This window comes from Pipra filicauda, unplaced genomic scaffold (assembly GCF_003945595.2).
Source record: "Pipra filicauda isolate LSUMZ 115617 unplaced genomic scaffold, ASM394559v2 scaffold204_size1372650_pilon, whole genome shotgun sequence".
Taxonomy (NCBI): Eukaryota; Metazoa; Chordata; class Aves; order Passeriformes; family Pipridae; genus Pipra; species Pipra filicauda.
The window spans coordinates 414931-430465 of record NW_024104315.1 but is presented as its reverse complement, the minus strand read 5'-3'; positions in this window follow the sequence as shown (position 1 = coordinate 430465).

Sequence of the window (15535 nt, the reverse complement as noted above, 5' to 3'; positions counted from 1 at the left end):
GAGGTATTCACTCAGGACTGGCTTTCCTCTGGATGCACATGAGCTCGCATATGCAGGAACTCATTTTACAAGGGATGTTACACACTGCAAAAAAGCCTCAAATAGTTTCTTAATGTAGCTCTTGGCTTGCTGCAAACAAATTCTGAATATGCCCTTTTGGATTCCAGACACCAGTTTGGTTTTGGCTTTATTCCAGTCCCTTAATCATTCAATATTCATCAATATTTTTATGAATAATTTTTGTACATCATTCAGATAGGGGTGTTCTTCCTTCATAAGTCCCTACTTCCATGTAAATAAATATTTTCTACTTTTTAGTTATTTTTCTGTATTGTCAGTTATCAAACAAGAGCAACTCATGTAACTCAGGTGACTAGTTCCTCACTAAATAGTGAATATTCAATAATTTCATGAGCCAAGTGCAGGGAGAGGTCTGGCCTGTTAATTAGCATATTATTAACAGCTCTTAATAATAAATACACCCGCAGCAATCCTGGGCAGATCACGGAATTCACGAGCAGAGAAGGAGCTCAGTTACCTGAATAATTTATTTCCAAAGATTCAATCCATGAGTTCTAATCATAAGTGCTTATGATTTAGACAAGAGGAGGGGAAAAAAGACATTTGGGCTTTGAATGGATTGTTGCAAATGGGTCGAAACACCATTTTATCTGTGAATGTGAAAACAGTCTCCACTACTGTAATATTCTACAGCTTTAATGTGGAATTCAATCCAAATGATTTTGCCTTTACAGATTGAGCTGCTGATTTTTCATGTGAATCTCAGTTTTGGCCTCAAGAAAAACAAGTGTTTTCCTATCCCACACATACAGAAAAGAAAAACTGCAATGGAAAGGAGGAGAAATCGAATCGAGAAAAGGAGAAAGCAAATCAAACTAGCCAGGAATGTGTTCTGTTTCAAAAAGGAGATTTAGTAGCCAATCTCGTGGTGTTATTAAGCTGGATGGAGAGCAGCAGGATTATTGTGTTTTACAGGGCTGTACAGGAAAAGCTGGAAATCTGCAGCTATGCAGAAATGGAAAAGCCACTCGAAATAATTCAGGGAAATGGGCACCAACCTGATCATGGGGGAGTTTCATGTTCTCAGCAGTTCTGGGAATTGAGTGGTTTTCCTGCAGAATCTGAGAAAGATGGAATTGGGTGGGTTTTATTACAATTTACAGATGGCCCCCACATCTCCTGCAGTGTGGGGTTTGCTGGGAGAGGGTGAAAGCAAAGTGTCCAAAATAATAATTCCTGATGGATATGGAGTGTGCTCCTCAGACAGCACAAGGTACTTGTGGGATTAAATCTGCTGGAACAGGAGTGCAGCTAAAAAGGCTGTGACTAAATCCTCCAGCAAAAATATTTGGGGGGAATAGGTGCTCCTACAAACAAAGATGTGCTGACAGATGTTATTTGGGCTCCTGGCAATCCCATTATATTTCTTAATGTACCATGGGAGCATCCCAACACAGGCACTGCTGTAAGTGCAAGTTTCTTTGCAATTCTGTCCCAGAAAATGAAAAATGCAGCTGGGAAGGAGCTGGTGGAGTTTGTACAGGCTTTAGGGGAAGGTAATAAGCAGCAGGACAAGAGGAAACAGCCTCAAGTTGCACCAGGGGAGGTTTAGGTTGGATATCAGGGAAAATTTCTTCACCAGAAGTGTTGGAAAGGGCTTTCCAAGGAAATCACCATTCCCAGGGGAATTTGAAAGACTCGTAGATGTGGCATCTAGGAACCTGGATTAGTGGTGGGCTTGGCAGTGTTGGGGGAATGGTTGGACTTGATGATCTTAGAGGGCTTCTCCAACCTAAAAAATTCTGGGATAACAGGATCAGTACTAATGAGCCTGTCAATCACCAGACTCCTTGGGCTTTTGTACTTGTTGCCAAAACAATTTCAGTGTCCCAAATGGTTTGGTCACAGGTGGATTAAAACTGGAATATTCCCAGGTTAAAAAATTCAGGAAGGCATCTCCAGGAGAGGAATGCTGTCCAGCCAAGAAAGGGGATGTGAAGCCAGTGGGATTGTTGGAGGTGTTTGCCAAAGCAGAGCTGCCCAAGCTCAGCCCAGGGGACACGTTTTCCTCAGGCTGCATCAGAAGATGGACATTTGTCTTTCTTGACAGAAACCCATCCAGGAATCCCAGCTACTGTCCCCTGGAGTGAAAGAATAAGGGAACTAACTGTGCTTTGGGCTCCTTGCCAGGGCAGAGGTGCTGGTGAGGGTGTTCCTGCTGTCTTGGAGAAGGATGAGAATGGGTAGAAAGAATCGACCTCCAACCCCAGTTTTCTCAGTGGATTAAATCATTCAACCCTTGAAGCAAGGTAGAAAATCCCCAAAAAAAACTCCAAGCAGGTGTTAAGGAAACAGTGTCTTCCAGCCTTTGCCACGAGGGGCTCTTTTCTTCCTCAGCCCACATTGGTGAGCAGTGTGATTTTCTCCACATCTCTACAGACATCCTTCATCTCATACCAACCCATGCTCATGCAAAATTGGAGCATTGCATTGCAAATGGAAGATTTAATTAAAATGTTCCTCTTTCTGAGATCAATAATCAAGGCAAAACACTTTTACTTTCTGTTGATATATCTGTTTTTTCTCCCATTTAAAACAAACTGTGGATTACACTTTCTAACATATTGCTTCCAAAAATGCTCCAAAAGCAAATTAAACCTTTTGGCAGCCTTTGATTCATTTCACATCTCACATAGAATAACTCGAAAGACAATATTAGAATACAGCACAAAATAACATAATTAGGCACAGTTTCATGTCTGAAGTTTTGAAAGTGTGGAAGAAACTTTTTAGGCATTTAACTCATTTAGTAAAACTCAAGTGTCACGGAGCAAACTGTGAGTATTTTGATCTATGTGGAGTTTGATTCCAAACTCTCAAATCTCAGCAGAACTCACTTTATAAAGTGACTTCTAATTTATATTCTGTGTTAATGTCAAGAAATTAAATCAGAAATCTGGAGGCAATTCTACATAATAAGGTGAAAACAGTGGAATAAAATCTGTCAAATAACTTCAATCAAAACCCATTACACTGGTGCTGTCTGAGTTCTGTTCTCTCTGCACAGAAACCTTACAGCATGCTTGCATTTTATTTATTTAAATTTCAATCATACTGTATCACAGGAGAGATATTTTTTTTAATCTCAGGATTAGTATAAAACCTTCAAATTAATTTTATCATTATGGGTCTTAACTGGAAATGTTTTCATTTGAGTGAGATTGTGCAGGTCCAGAACTGGACTAAAACCACTCTGCCACTTCATTCCCATGAAGGCTTTGGGAAAGTTCATAGTGAAACTCAGTCAATTTATAGATGCACAAAGATTCCATCTAGAAATTCTGCCAAGAATTTCTCAATATTTGGGGAATTTAATTATGAAAAAAAGTATTAAATGCCTAATGCATGAGGGTATTTCTCATTTTGAGGGGAAAAAAAAAAAAGAGCTGGAAATAATGTTTATAATACATGAATGTCTCAGTCAGCATTCCTGCAGGGATGGCTCTGCATTTGTCTCTGGGAAGTGAAGGGAGGGTTTGGGGATCTACTCAAAACAGGAGAAAGTGTCTATTTTCATCTGAATTGTGAACACACCAAATGTGAGGAGTGTTTGGACTTCACTGTGTTTGGATTGGACCTGGACTGACAGGACAAGGGGCAATGGCTTTACCATCACAGGGAGTAGGGTTAGATGGGATATTGGGAAGAAATTCCTCCCTGTGAGGGTGGGGAGGCCCTGGCACAGGTTGCCCAGAGAAGTTGTGGCTGCCCCATCCCTGGGAGTGTCCAAGGCCAGGTTGGACGGGGCTTGGAGCAACCTGGGCTGGTGGAAGGTGTCCCTGCCCATGGCAGGGGGTGGACGAATTGTTCCTTAAGGTCCCTTCCAAGCCAAACCACTCTGTGATCCTGTGATGATTCCATGATTCCATTCATGTGAAACCTGGGGCTCACTTTTACACTGTGAGTTCACACTTCACAGCTTGGGGCCCATCATTCTTTCTAGAGTTTGCAAACCTGGCTCTTCTTCTGAGCCAGGCACCTATAAAATCCTATTTTTCCGAAGGCAGGAGCCATTCTGAGGCGCTGAAGTTATCCCAGAGTGATTACAAAGATCCACAATCACAATGTTCCTGGCCATGACAAAGCTGATGCAGTTCTGCTTCTCGTCTTTAAAACTCTGCTGCACACAAAAAAAGAAGAAAATAAAGGTGAATAGCACAACAGTCAACCATGGCAAGTCTCCACGTTGTTACTTCAATGATGCACAATCTGTTTGCTATCTGAAGACTGTAAACAGACTAATATTTCCAGAAGTATGGGATAAATCAGCCATTTAGAAGCAGCGAAGGGAAAATGATGAAGCTCCAAGTGAGTTGTGAAGCAGTGAATAAGGATGTATTACACCACGGGAAACCATCAATATTTGTTTATTGTGTCAGTGTGAGAAATAAATCTGGTGGCTAATTTGTATTCTCTTCACTTAATTCCACTGTTTCAGCCTGAGTTTCTGTGTTTGGGTTGAAGCTGCACAGCTGCTCAATGGTGCTGTCAAAGTGTTCCAAAGTCCCGGTCTCCTGGAGACAGGGAGACACTGCAGTGCCTCACATGGATCCAGGGATTATGGAAGGGCAGTACTTTAGGTGTCAACCCAACACTTGGCACCTCTTTGCCTTCCTAAGGGTGGTATTTATGTGATAACTAGAGACCCTGGACATGTTATCAGAAAATCCCAGAATGGTTTGGGTTGGAAGGGCCCTTAAAGCCCATCCAGTGCCACCCCCTGCCATAGGCAGGGACATCTTCCACTAGCCCAGGTTGCTCCAAGCCTTGTCCAATGTGGCCTTGGACACTTCCAGGGATCCAGGGGCAGGCACAGCTTCTCTGGGCAACCTGTACCAGGGCCTCCCCACCCTCACAGGGAGGAATTCCTTCTTAACATGCAGCCTAAATCTCTCCTTTTTTAGTTTAAAGCCCTTCCCCCTTCTCCTATCACTGTCTGCCCATGTAATAAATCACTTCCTCTGTTTTTTTAGGATCCAAAGTCACTTTTCAAGTCTGTTTTGTTAAGTGTTTCCCAGAACCACAACCGTTGCCACCAGCTCCTGGTTCCCTTGTTGCTCTTGCACAGAGTTCACTCAAATTTGAAACAACCCCTGAATATCTTTCAGGACTGTTTGATAACCCTTCCTTTTAGAAAAGTTGTGTACCCGAGGGTGTCTGTCTTTTCCCAGCATTCAGCAGAGCTGAAGAGAGGACACCAGTGCCCTCCACACCTGACAGAGCAGGTGACCCAGCCTGGCAAGGTGTGGATCATCCACACTGAGCACAGAAAGCTGACAGCAGCTCCTCTCACCCTCCGGCCTCCTGCACTCCCAACAAAGACATGCCAAGGATGCTTCGCTCACAATATTGCCCTGGGACCCCGAGGAGCAGAGGCAGAACCACTCCCCGGGTTTCTTGGCCACCAGCTTTTGATTTGCATCTCAGCAGGGAGGAGCAGGGCTGGCACAAGGATTGCACACCCTTCAAAGAGACCTGGATGGTGCTGAACTGAGCCTGCTCATCCCACCAGGGCTGGGCAAAGCAACAGGAACAGGCTTCTCTGCTCCTCTCCTTTCCATATTGCACTGAATCACAATGGTTAAAATGACAAAGATCTCTGTTTTAATTGAATTTAATCATGAAATTAGGGGAAAAAAAACCAAAACAACAAATCAAAAAAACCCTCCCATATTCAGCCCTTCAAAACTCAGAATATCCTTGACCTCTGGATGTCTTTCCAAATAAAATCATTTCAAATTTCATTTCCTGTTTTCAGATACTCTGGTGCACTTTGCATTCATTGGTTCATTCATTCATTGGTTCAGCACATTCCACAGAGTCATTTTCCTGTCAGTTGACTTACCAGCAGTTAAATCTCAAATAAAGAGAGGAAGGCAAGGACAACTCTGTTTGTTCCACCTGCAGAACAAAAGTACAGAAGCCATGGAGAAGTTAAACAATAACTCAAAATTAAGTCTAAACTGACAAAAGCGAATTCTCAAGGTCTTCTTGTCAACTCATGAAAACCTCTGAAGGACTTAGTAAGAAACATGAAGCAGAAGTAAACAATGAGTAAACAATGAAGCACAAGGCAAATAACAATGGTGTGAAGAGGGAACTGCCATCACAGCCCAGCCTGCAAACAAAGGGATTAGAACACGGACAAGACAGTGAGAGATTTTCATCAAATATCCTCAGTGACAGGTCTGCTGGGAAGAAAACCTAGTGTACAGTACAAGAAAATAAATCAATTCCAAATTCAACCGGTTTGAGTGAAAATACTCCAATGATGCTGTCTCGTAATCTATTAATCAGGTTCCCCAGCTAACGAGTGGGGAGGAAGAATGGCTACAAATTCTCTTTATCCTCTCTTTCCTTTGGGACATATTAATGTAATCCTTTTAGGATGGATAGGATAGAAAGAAATAAAATTTTCTCCCTCTTCTGCAAGTGCAGGAACAGAGCAGTCAGTTCTTCTCCTTTGATAGTAGATGGACCAGGATATTCCCAACTGAAAATGAAATGGAACGTAACAGACCTGAAGTCCTTGAGAGAAACATTTGGAATCGGGAGCATTGATTGGAAAACTGTCTGCGAACTTCTACTTGGAAAAATAAAAACTCCATTAGGAATAATCAGTTATTTTGGATACACATCATTAGGAAAATTTCCCCAGCAGTGTTTGGAAGGAAAATTAACATTGTTTGCAAAAGCAACTTGTATGAAACTCTATAGTTTCAATTTTGTAATGTAGGATTTCCTCTTTGTTTGTAATTAATACATAGACTTAATATTTGAAGACTTTTTGGGAAGTGTCAATTTGATTTGGCACCCACTAAAATTTCTTTCATATTTGTGATGAACAAACAGTCCTGAAGAGTCTTATCCAGGCATTTATTTGTGGGAGGAGAGGTCCAGGTCCATAGCTATGGACACCCAAGCTAGAAAATTAAGTCACTTGGTCATTTTTAGCCTCTGGAGCAGAGAACCAACCCTGAATCCTGCTGAGACAAATATATTATGGATCTGAGGAGCTGTTCCCTGAGACTAATCTGAGCCCTGCCTGAAAGCAAACCTCAAGTAAAGAGAGATTTGGAGGGAAGGTGAGCAAATATCAAAGAACTCTGTGCAGCAGCTCCCCAGTCCTTTAGCATTGCTCTTTGAGGTGCTCGTGATGCAAAGAAAAAGGCTTTGGGCTAAAATTCAGTCTTAAAAGGTCATTTTAAAAGAATCTATTGATGAGTTACTTAGGCCATTCTCTTCAAACTGGTAGAAAAAGTGTAGCCCTGCAGTCTACCTCGGGCAGATGCTGTTTCTACCTTCAGTCAGCTTTAATTAATATCAGCAAATCATTCATTCCTTTGCTGGGTGAGCACAGAAACTCATCCCGAGTGCGGGAATCAAGGCGTGCACAGCACTGCCAACAAAGCACTGCACTGGAGCTGGGTGGGCAGTGAGGGCAGAGTTGAGGAGAATTAAAAGCAATATATTTCTAAGGGAATCATCACGGAGAGAGGTGATTTTATGATTTCTCTTTATGCAGGGACAATATTCTTTTAAAGATTGGAAAGCCAAACGTTTTTTCCACCCGTTTCAACACCGTGCCCATCAAAAGCTTTATTTGCAGCGAGCAGCTTTTATCTGATCTCACATAAAAATCACCCTTGAGGAGCAGTGAGCCACAGTATTTCATCAAGAATCTTTGGACCTAAAAATCTGCAAAGCTGTTGCTGTGCTCCCATTTATTTTTATGTATTTTATTAAATACGTCCTGAAGTGCTGTTCAGTAACTGTTGAGCCCTTACACCGTCTCACTGAGATGCTTTTTCAGCAGCAACAGCAGAGAAAAAGTAATGTGGGCATGACATATTTGCCTGAATAAATATAATTATGTTTCCTCGTAGTTTCTTGATGTGGTGACTATTTAATTTACCACTTAGCTAGAGAGTGTTCTTTAAGACGAAACAACAAAGGCTTGTCTGCTCACAACTGATGCTCAGCTCTGTTTGAATGCAGCCATTCTCTTTGTGCAACAGATGCCTTTCTTCTTTCCATAATAACAGCCACAGTCCTGTGGGTTTTAGTCTCATGATAATCTTGTATATGGGTGATAAGAGCTGCACTGAGTGAGTGTAACAGCTTCCTCCTTGCAGCTGTAAGCATTTTGTAGGAACACTGGTTTCTCCCTCTGTGCTGGTGGCTGCAGGTTTGGTTGCAGCAGGTCCCTCTGGTGTCACATACACACAGAATTATTTCTTATATTTGCACAGTGAAGCTTTTTTTAAAAAAAAAAAACAAAACATACCCCAAGCTGACTGAAGCTCAAATTTTGGGCCATTGGGTTTGGGGAGCTGAGTTTTGTGTTGTTTTTTACGATTCTGCAGTGCAGGAAGATGAGAAAATGGTCAGACTAACCTTTGGGGGTCCAATTGCAAACTCTTTTTCATTGCTATATATTGAAAGCAAATGCAAAAAGGCATTTTCATGTTAATCAGTTTTCACCCATCTCATTCACACACTGAGTGAATCTGTCCCACTTTCTTTTGCCTTCTGTGCTTTGTTCAGGGCAGAAACATTGCAAAGTCTCGCTCTGGGTAGGTCATGTTGCACTGAGACAAATATCTTGTCTTCCCCGTAGCGAAGCTGAGAATCTCTTCAGCTTTTTTATTTTTTTATGAAACAGAGGTTCAAAAGTTCATCCTGCACAGACCTCAGCCGTGCTGAGGAAGAAAGGGGAAAGCCCTCAAGAGATAAGTGGTACAACAATGAGAAGCTCAAAGTCAGCCTTGTCTAGAGGATGGTTCCTTTTAATTGGGCCGCGATTAAAGCTTTGCCTCTCTCTTGTCTTGGGAGGTGTGGATATATCGGGGTTTTGAGTAATCTTAAAAATCTGATAGTGCAGAGGACACATCTGAACTCTTTATGCTTTACTGGGAAGAGAATTTGGGAAGTTTGTTTCAGCCCAAAGAGTCCCAGAATCTGTGGTGTAAAATTTCATTCTGCCTGGCTGATAGAGACTTGAAATCATTTATAAGAAAACATAATTTGGAATGAATATAGAAGAAAAATTTTGCATTCAATTTCCCTGCACTCCAAAATCTTTATTCTTTCCTACTAATTGGCTTCTGTTCTGAGGGACAGCACTTGATCTTTTCCAAAGAACTCGGAGGTCCAGCTGCAAGGAAAGCTCTGGAGCTCCTATTGATTATCTCAACAAGTTTGTATCATTAAGGTAAAAGTTGGCTCCTCTAGTTTTTACCTCATCTGGATCCCACATTCAATTCCTTCCCAGTGTTCCCCCCTCATGGCCCCTCTTTGTTGCTTCCCAGCTTCCTGCCACAAACACTCATGGCTTAAAACCAGAATGAAACATGAGGAAGAGGATGATCTAAACCGGGATAAGTGAGTTCCCTCTTCAGGGGGAAGTGTTTGCCCTTTTCAAGGAAAAGTCAGATTAGATGCTGCTAATAAGCTCTTCTGACCCCAGGGCTCTAAATGAAGCCTTGCACTTGGCCCAGCACATAACTGAGAGCTCTTCCTTAATAACAGATGGCCCAAATTACCATGGAGAACCAAAAGCCACTTGTTTGGGCAGCCAATGAGAACCCTCACTTGGTTTGTATGTCATTTATAGTCCTCTTTTGGGCTGCTGCACTTCAGAGGGCAATACACAGCAGATGATTATATATAATTGAACCATTTCCTGTGCTGACCTTGTGTTGTTGACAAACCCTGACACTGGCACAGCAGCCATTTCCTCTGGCCCTGCCATGATTAGTACAGCTATTTCTGAGCTCATTTTAATTTAAAACACACAGTAGAACTGTGTGTTCTGTCTCCCCTACTTGGGCTGTTTAGCCTAAATTCATTCAAACCCAGTTCTAAACCCTAAAACCTGGGACCTAATATTTCTTTTTGACTGTAAACTCAAGAGAAAATGCTGTATGTGTGGGACAGATGAATCTAGATGTGATTCCAGCTTGTTCTTTTGGAGCCTTCTGTAATTAGAGTAATTAGTTTCTCTCTTTTTTCCTCTCAGCTGATATAATTATTTGGCATTTCTTGTTCCTTCTGTATTTTCTGTTGTTCCATTACTTCTGTCCAAAGCAAATTGTGCCAAATCTCATTCTCAGTCGCATCATTCTGTTTTTGTTTCATCATGACTTTATAGAGTGATGCCACTACAGAGGCAAAAGGAACTAGTCCCAAATTATGGGTCTTTTCTTGGCCAAATATTACAATATGTAAATATCTGAGGGCAATTGAGCAAGTGAGAAGGAAAATTGTAAAAACCAGTAGATTTAGGAGTGAAATGGAAATCTGTGCAGGAAATAGGAGGGGAAGGAAAGAAAAATCTGTTTGTAGGGAGAGACCAGTTGTTCTTTTCTTTAACTAATTTAAAGGAATCTTTTGTAGACATTGTTTGTGCTGTAGATCTTTCTTATCTCGCTATATTCAGTTTTGTTTGTCTAATATCTGCTCAGTAAGTGACTGACTTTATTTGTCTTCATTCCCTATATAGTTTCTGTAATAATCCTTTGCTATTATATATCTTTGTTTGACTTACATTTCCTTCGCAGTTTGTCCTCTGACATTGTTCATCTTCATTCCCCAAATCTGCACTAAGCAGCAGTTCCCTGACACTGCTCAGGCTGGATCTCCTCACTCCCAGTCAGCAGCAGCTCCCTGGAGCCATCCTTCTTCATCTGCCCCCCACCCAACCACAACCTCATCACGTCGTTTATGTGCATTAAAAACCATCGTCTCACAGAGCTCAGTTCCTCTTCACTTCCCAGGACATCCAGCAGTCATCATCTGGCACCATTTGCTCCAGCCTTCAGGATTATTTGTCTTTATCCTGGATTCTCCAGTGGACATTCATGTACAGCCCTGCCCCAGGCTGTCCTGAAGTGCTGGGGATGTTCCCACTCTGGATGTGCCACCTTGGGTTTCATCAGCACACAATCACAGAATGATAGAATGGTTTGGGTTGGAAGAGACCTTAAAGCTCATCCCATCCCACCCCCTGCCATGGGCAGGGACACCTTCCACTAGCCCAGGTTGCTCCGAACCCCATCCAACCTGGCCTTGGACACTTCCAGGGCCAGCCAAAGCATCTCTGGGCAACCTGTGCCAGGGCCTCCTCACCCTCCCAGGGAAGAATTCCTTCCTAATATCCAATCCAACTCTACTCTCTGTCAGTTTGAAACCATTTCCCTTGTCCTGTCCCTCCACACCCTTGTAAATAGTCTCTCTCCATCTTTCTTGCAGGCTCTCTTCAGGTATTGGAAGGTTGTAATTAGGTCACCTCAAAACTTCTCCAGGCTGAACAAACCCACCCCTCCTGAATTTTCTGTTGTGAAACCTGCAGGCCTAATTCTGTTAAACTGGCTCTTTGAAAGGTGTATTGTTCTTATGAAAAAAAAAACTCAGGCTCCTTCAAAATTAAATTAATTCAACCATCATTCACTTATCATTAACCATCATTCACCAACTCTGAAACAACTGAGGGATTTGTCATAAAAACTAAGACACTTTGAGGAGACCTTGGACCTTTGTTAAGTTTCTCACACAGCTTGAACATAAGGAAAAGGAAAATGGATGTAAACCTTCCAAATCTCAAAAGATATCTGACCAAACCCCATCATCAATGGCTGAGGGAAAGTTCTACCACAGAGATGAGAAGCAGATGCTGGCCAAAAACTCAGAGATCTGTAGGGAAAGGACCTAATTGGCTTCACTGTGTTAGGAATTTGTTTTAGGCTGTTTCTTCCTGGAGTTCTTTCCACTCACGGAGTAGTTGCAAATTCTCCTGGAATATTTCAGGATGGGTTATGTGTTATGTCCAGGGTGTCATAGTTGTACCAAACAAAACGGGAAATAGAGCCTTTAAACCAGGTTCCCTATAATCATGAACATGAAATTTTGATGTTTGCTCCCACATGTCATGAGAGACCTGAACTGTTTAATGTGCAGAAAGGATTTTTAAGGGTAAGAAACCCAGTTGTAAAAAATTGTGAGGGATCAGATTTAAAACCCAAGGATGAAGACTTATTTTCAAATCGCATTTTTCCTCTTAATAAAAACATTTTGGAGCGGTGTCACAGACAAATGTGTGGTTAATGAGATCCAACATCATCAGTTTTAAAATGTTCAGTCTGTTGTTTTCCACTTTTCAGTGCTCTCTTGAACTCAGACTAAGAAAGAGATATTAGATTAAAAATTTGAATTGCTCTGGAAGTGTCACTGAAATCTGCAATCTTAGCAGTCATTAGGACAAAGAAACCACATTTTGTAATTCATGACATTAAAACTGAACTAATATTTTAATGGGGGGAAAGATCCCTGCTGAAGAACAGTTGTTATCCTTTTTGCTTTATGAAACAAAGAGGAATATTTTCTATCCCACCTATCTCTGGTGGCTCTCTTTGGACTAAATGACTAAAACACCACCCATCTTTCTGAAGATTTTAAATTTTACGTCCTATTTTAGCCAAGAGCCCGATTTCACACATCGACGTTCTCGAAGTCAAAAACCTGTTTTCCTTTATTTTTTTCCCCTTCTCCTTTCAGCCTCACACATTGTTTCTAAATTAAACACGAGCCTGGAGAAAAGAGAGGGTTTATCAGGGCTGACAAAAGGTGGCTGAGCTGGGGAATGTGCAGGGACACGCCAACATTTTCTGCACAACCCCGTCCCTGTGAAACTCCTGAGATTGGGGAGGTGACAAAGTGGCCAAAGGGTCACCCTGGAAGAGGAGGGGGAGCTTCCCTGGGGCAGAATTCATTGATTCTTTGTGCTGTCACTGCCCAGCTCAAGATGCTGCTTCCCTTGTTTTGTAGCAGGAAAGATTGAGCTACAAATATGTGTATCAGGGACAGGAATGAATCGTGGTCTTTATGAAAATGGCCACTTCAATCTGTGCACATGCACTGGGTGCTCTCGGGTTGGGAGAGATCAAAATAAACTGGCTTTTAAATTTTTTATTTTTTTTTTTTTAATGAGAACAGTGATACTTAAAAAGAATCTGAGCTAAATTCCAGTTAATCTAATTTAAGAATCTAACTTAAACTCCAGTTTACAGTCTATTAATGATGCCCAGACTGAAATTATTTTGATATTCAGAGATGGAAGGAAGGAATGATGAAAGGAAGGAAACAATATTAATAGTTCCACCTGAAAATGGACCCTGACCTGAAATTTTATCAGAAAGCTGTTTTTTGAGGAGGATGCCTAAATACAAATCAAACTTTGGGTCCAGGCTTCATAAATATCAAGCTTTTTGTGTATTGTCTACACCTGGAGTAATTATTGCAGTGGGAAAAGACGCTCAGTGTGTGATTTTCTCTACTTTCATCCAAGCAGAACAAGATTTCAGCCCTTCCATGCATTTCTTTGAAGAATTGTGCCTATTAATTAGCTGCATATATGAGCTGTATATATAATATGAGTTGTATATATAACATTAGTTGTATATATAACATTAGTTGTGTTTCTAAGTACTATGCAGGCACTATGTGTGTCAAACATCGTGTTAATCCCAATTTAAAAAGTGGCATTTTAAAGCTGTTCCTAACCCCAAATAATTGATGAAAACAGGGACAACAGTCACAGTGCTGTTCATAAATATCCCAACATCCCAATATCCCAACAACTTGAGCTTTTTGGTGCTGCTGAGGTAATTTCAAATGGTTTTTACATATTTACATGTTCCCAGGCTGCTTTGTTCCTCACTTCCAAGGTCCTGAATTGCAGATAACTTCAGAATTAAGTATCACTGGGATTGTTCCTGCTTTGTTCTCTCTCATGTTCTCTTATGTTCACTCTTCTCATAGTCTAGGTTTCCATGGAACCATGAAAAAATACATGAAAAAATAAGTTTATATGTGTTTATCATTATTTACCCTAAATAAGGATCAGTCCTCATCTGGCAAAACCCAAAAGAAATATACAGATTTTTTTTTTCCAAATGAGTTTATAAATGGGTAAATCAGTTACAAAGGAGTAAATAAACAATAATTTTGCATGTGTAGTCATTGAGAGTCTGCTCAAATGAATGCACTCCCACCAGTATAAATAAATGTTTCGCTGGGTTACAACAGTGAAATAAAAGGAGGCATTTCAAGACTGCCCTGGTTTAGTAAATGCAGGTTGTAGGTCCCACCATGATATTACAAATTTTGACTTGATGAGGATATTTGTAAATATTTATCCAGAAATCCAAGTGTCTGTATTGTCTGTATTTGCTTCTTGCTCTAACATGGTAGGTCTGCATTTGTAGCAGACAAAAAGAAAAGGTGCCTTTCCAGAATCTCCCCTTGAGAAGATTTTGGGTTCTATTGCACCACAATCGCATGTATTCAAAGGTATTTTAGAAAACTGGCAAGAATTCCTATAACTTTTTATGTGCTGCATAAACACAGCACGTGCAGCAGCCTCCAATCCATCCTGTGCTTTTATTTTAACACAAAATATCCAAGAAGACCTGGGAATTTCGGAGCTGTGCGGCGTGAGGCGCGTGAGGCACCGCGGGTACGGCCGTGCTGGAGCAGACAGAGCCAGCCAGGAGGCTTAAAACCCTTCCAGGGAGTGGTGGAGCTAAAAGTAGATGGTACCAGATGGAAAATGAGGGCGACTCCATGCCCTCCTCCATCTGCTCCCAGTCATCTCTAGGACAACACGGAGAAAGCGCCTGCGCTGGCTGAGAGGGAGGGACGGAGATGGGGAAAGAAGGGTCTGTGGGTCTTCTGGAGAGAACAAAACTCTGTGTCTACAGGAGGTCTGGAAGTGGAAATGTGTTCTCTACAATGATTTCTGCTCTGTCCAGCTGGGATGGAGCACTGGGAGAGCACAGCCCAGGTGATGATCCCGTGTATCCTGTGTGGAGTCAGACCCTGGTGAGGGAGCTGCCCTGCTGCTGCCTCGTCCCCTAGACATGTGTGTGCCACCCAGAGACAGCCAACAGCTGCCAACAGCTGTCCCACAGGTGTGAAAAGCCCTTGGGGATGGGCTGTGGGGTTGGAATTCTCATGGAGAAGGAAGGATCCATAGGGGGGTCATGGCTGTGGCATTCACTGAACCCCCCAGGCCAGCCAGAGGTGAGGGTTTGGCTTCACTCCCAAGGGAGTTTTTGAGCTCCAAGAAACAGGGCCAGAACAGCAAAAAAGCCCAAAGGACCTGGCTGGAGCCCTAAGGGCCTGTGTGTAACATCTGCTGGGTGAGCAATGTCACCAGGAAATCCTGCCCTGTGCCCTGGGATGAGCTTGGCAGCCTGGGTAAAACTGCCAGTGCTGTGCAGATCATTTAGTAGCTTATGAGCCCTCAGAAACCAAGGGCTGTGGGCTTCCCCATTCCTCCTGGCTTCCCATTCCCTAGATTTCCTCCTGTGCTGGCCATGTGTCCATGCCATGGATGAAAGGGAGCTCAGCATCCAACAGCAAAAGCTGCATCCTTCCATCTGCACTGTCTGCC